This window comes from Theropithecus gelada, chromosome 14 (genome assembly GCF_003255815.1).
Source record: "Theropithecus gelada isolate Dixy chromosome 14, Tgel_1.0, whole genome shotgun sequence".
In the NCBI taxonomy this organism is placed as follows: domain Eukaryota; kingdom Metazoa; phylum Chordata; class Mammalia; order Primates; family Cercopithecidae; genus Theropithecus; species Theropithecus gelada.
The window spans coordinates 115,105,957-115,110,787 of record NC_037682.1 but is presented as its reverse complement, the minus strand read 5'-3'; positions in this window follow the sequence as shown (position 1 = coordinate 115,110,787).

Genomic DNA, 4,831 nt, shown 5'->3' with positions numbered 1-4,831 from the left:
GAGGGAATAATTTGGAAGAGCCTGATATCTCTCAGTCCCATATGTGCTCATTGGCCACAGTTAAAAATGAACATATTTCTTCCCTTTCCTTGTCCCATGGGGTGTGCACTATTTTTCAAAATCCACTTTGAATAGCAAAAGCAGGTTACTTGACTTGCCTAGGTTGGGCTCTGATTTTTGCATTTTGACTCTTAGTTCAGGTATATGTTGATCTTGACAAGCTTTTCTTGACATTTTTCTATGCTTTAAGAAGGTGCCCACAGTTATTCAGACTATCTCCCTTGTCCCGGGTTCCCCTGTACCTCCCTACCACCTACACTCAATGGATAATGTGGCTTCCTATTTTACCAAGATCAACGTGTGCGTCTTAAGGTCCCACTTTATCTTTCCTTACAGTGTCACTTCCACTGCTCCTGTCTCGAATTCCTCTCCAGTAGTCTCAGTGAATGTGTTTCATTCCTCATGAAAACTAACATCTCCCTGCATAGCTCCCATTCAACTCTTCCTTCAGCAGTCACGCCATTCCCTCCACCTCAAGATCCCTGAACACCTAGGCTTTGTACTCCCTCCTCTTCCTCAATCTCTGAGCATAATTAGCTGAAGTCCCCTCTAAGGAGAAGTGTCCTCAAGTCTAAAAACCTTCTTTTCCCTGGCCTGCCATGGCATTGCCTCTTGCTGGGTCTCTTCCTATTTCTCTGACTCTTGGTTTTCTGTTCCCCTATTGATTCTGGCCTCAGCTCTTCACTGTTTCCACACTATTCTCACTCCCTTCTTTATTCATTTATTCATTCACTTGTGTCCTCTGTGAAGAGGACCCAATATCTCCCTGGCACTAATCCAGGTGCAGGATGACAGCAGTGGACAGAACAAACAAGGCTGCTGTCACCAAGGAGAACCAGCCTGATGGGAAGAACAGAAAATAAGCAAGTACATACATTAAAAATAAGATAGTTTTGCATAGTGAGAGAAGATATGAAGAACAAGAAAGAGGGCGATGAGATAGCAAGTAGCTTCAGGTGAGGAAGATGGCAGGAAACAATCTTAGAGTGACCAGGGAATGTCACTCTAGGGTGAAGTCACTTGAGGCAAGACCAAAATGACAAGAAACCAGCCACAGAATGAAGGGTGTTCTAGGAAGAGGGGACATCAAATGCTAAGGCTATAATAATAATGATGGGAAATATTAACAGTGGGGAAAAGTTTGATAACTATGAGGTACATTTCTTTAAAATTAAGTGTAGTTGGAACATTTGTGGACAAGACAGAGAGTGGTAGAAATGAGTATGGAGAGATAGCCAGAGCACAAGGCCAACTTTAGGCCATGGTGACAAGTCTACATTTCATTGCAGTGTAGTGAGATGCCATGGAAGGGCTTTAAGCAAGAGAAGTTCACATCTTTTAGAATACAAAGATTGTTCTGTCTACTCTTTGGAGAATAGAGCATATGGTTTCACCCATTAATTGTGAAGGGAGAATGATTATTAAATTGGGAGGCCAAGCAAACATCAATGAGAAAGGATTGAAGCCAAAATGGCAGGAAAGAGGAAGGGATAGCTTAATTTAAATGATTTTAAAACTCTCAGAACAAGGCCAAGAGTACTTCAGGGAACTTAAGGTGCTTGCAAAAGTGACTGAGAGTGACAGCCAAAAATCAAGGGAAACAGCAGGAGAAAGAAAAGACTAAATGCTCCTATTTTCAGTACAGGAGAGGACAGAAGTGGTGTACGGAAAGTGGAGGTAAAATCCTCACAGTACCCAATTACAATGGGGTTGATAAACAATTAGAAAAGAACATTATGAATATTAGCAATTCACATGAATAGACATAAGAAAAATTTTCTAGGGCTGAGCCAGTTCCTGCTGTGGTAGTTGATAAAATTACCCAGACTGAAAATATCTCAGTCTGTCTATGTATCTCAGTCTTGGTGAGGCTTTCAATAAAATCATAGAACCTCAAAGATGATTGGAACTTTAACATAATCTATTCCAAATTTCTAACCTATAAAGATTTTCCTTCCTAAACATCCCAGTAGTTGCTTGGATAACAACTGCTTGGACATAACGAAAGGTAATTAGTCCTATTTTGGAAAGGTTTGAAATGTATTGCTGAAAATCTGTTCTTGTGTTAGTGTAAGCCATTGATCCTATTTCTTTCCTGTGGATGACTAGATGTCTAATTCCTCTCACAGATTCCTTTTATTGTAGATTTTCAGAATGTGTCATACTGTACATATAAAAAATAGGGAGCTATGTTTGGGTTTTATGATTGAGCAACTGTACTAAAGAATTCTAATTAGGCCAGGTGCAGTGGCTCATGCCTGTAATCCCAGCACTTTGGGAGGCCAAGGCGGGCAGATCACCTGAGGTCAGGAGTTTGAGACCAGCCTGGCCAACATGGCGAAAACCCTTCTCTACTAAAAATTCAAAAATTACAGGTGGGTACCTGTAATCCCAGCTACTTGGGAGACTGAGGCAGAAGAATTGTTTGAACCTGGGAGGTGGAGGTTGCAGTAAGCCAAGATCACACTATTGCACTCCAGCCTGGGCAACAAGAGTGAAACTCTGTCTCAAAAAACAAACAAACAAACAAACAAACAAAAAGAATGTTATTATTAGCTCATTGTCAAGGTAGAATGAGGTCTTTAGAAGCAGGCCAAAAGACTATCTCTTCTTTTTTTCTATTACTTCTTTGTTTTTAAATCCATGTTTGGATCATGTGATTGTCAAGCCTAGAGATGAAACAAGACTAAAGAAGAGAGATATATTGGGCGATTGAATCTGAATTCAATAAAAGTATTAACACAATGTGATAACTGGTTGAAACTAATACATTTTAACAACAATAAGTGCAAAGTTTCATAATAAAATTTCCAAAATTGCCTGTACAAGACATAATGACTCTGCAACAAGTCAAGTGAAAAATACTCAGGGATTTTAATTGAATTTAAGCTGATTATGACTAAGATGTGGCTGTAAATGTATTTGAATAGTTATATCCTTCAAAGCAAATGTAGCCATAATTCCACTGGATTTATGCTGGTCAGACCACACAGGGACCATCAGTTCCTGTTCTGGACGTCACTTGGAGAATCATGCTGAGAAACTGAAAATCCTCCTGAAAAAGCAGCCAGGGTGGTAAAGGATTAGAAACTACTGGAAAATACACTGGAAGAAACTAAGGAAGAGTAGCCCCAAACAAAAATGTCTTAGGGTGGATGTGAGGAAGCATAGCTCTTTTAAAGAGAAAACAGCATTAGGGCCACTTAATGGAGTTTGGAGGGGGAGGAGGAGTGTACGGAATTCAACTGAATATGAAGAACTTCCTTAAGCATTAGAAGAAGTGAACTTGTGAGGTAGAAAGGTCTCATCACTAAAAAGATCAAGGCCGGGCGCGGTGGTTCATGCCTGTAATTCCAGCACTTCGGGAGGCCGAGGCGGGTGGATCACTTGAGGTTGTGAGTTTGAGACCAGCCTAACCAACATGGAGAAACTAAAATACAAAATTAGCCGGGCCTGGTGGCGTATGCCTGTAATCCCAGCTACTCGGGAGGCTGAGATAGGAGAATCACTTGAAGGAGGGGACGGAGGTTGCTGTGAACCAAGATCGCGCCATTGCACTCCAGCCTGGGCAAGAAGAGCAAAACTCCGTCTCAAAAACATAAATAAAATAAAATAAAATAAATAAGATCAAGTCCATTCATCCGAAATGTTCCTGGGGGAAGTCACAAATTGGAAAAGAGGTTGAATTAGGTCAACTTTAACTTCGCATCCAAGTTTAACACAGTGTGTATGCTTCAAGGCCTAGTCCTCCAAACAGCACAGAGTTCACGGCCTGGTGGCTCCCTGCCCAGGAAGATCCGACTGGGGACATTCTGTTGCTCTGTGAGATGTCAGGAGGGAGCATTTCTTGCTTCTGGTCCACTCACCGTCAGCTGTTGCTCTGCTGTTCCATTTTGGAATATCAGCGTTAAGCTTCCCCTTTTGGAAAGAGCAGAAGAGGAGAAAAAGGAGGCTGAAGGAGGGATCTTGGATTACTCTTTTACTTCAGTTCCAGGCATTCCTAATCTGTTATGTCAATTTGAGTTTAGAGTTGAATGCAAAGTTTCAGGTTTCCCTTCCAGAGATGGGGCGGGGGCACTCGAACAGCTGCTAGGACTAGGGAGTGGCTAATAGTTGGAAGACGCCGAACACAATCTATAAAGGAGTAATTAGAGGAAAAGGGAGAACTGCAAAGAACCTGGGGAAGGGAAGAGGAGTCCTCTTGGGTCCTCCTCCCCTTGCGCTGACATTGGGATCACCTCACTGAATGATGAGGTGAACACAGGAACAGGTGCGCCTCATCTCTACCCCATTTGCCTTAAACAGGGATTATCTTGCTGAGTTTGCTGTGTCCGGGGCCAATTAATCAAGGCTAGACAAAGGATAGACAGCGAGAACTGGAAGGGATGGGGTCTGGGAGGCGAAGCTAGGAACCGCGTACAGCGCGCCTTGCAGATGACATCATTGCCTGAAAGAGCTCTGGCCCTCCCCTTCCCGGAGCTACACCCGGCAAGTCCGTGCGGGAGCTGAGTGGGTTTGCCTGGAGGGCGTTAGCCGAGGGCGGCGGTGCGCCCGAGCTCGAGGGAGGTGCGGCGGCGCGAGAGGGAGACCTGGAGAAACCAGCCAGCGCGCGAGCGGAGATCTCTGGGCTGGAAGTGTCTGCGCCGCTCCCGGCTCCGCCCCCGCTCGGCGCGGCGCTGGGCACTGGGAGGGGCACGCCCATTAGGGGGTGGGGAGTGTGCACTAGGGGGAGGGTCCGGGGCGGCGGTGGGGGCGGAGAGCCGCCTGCGCA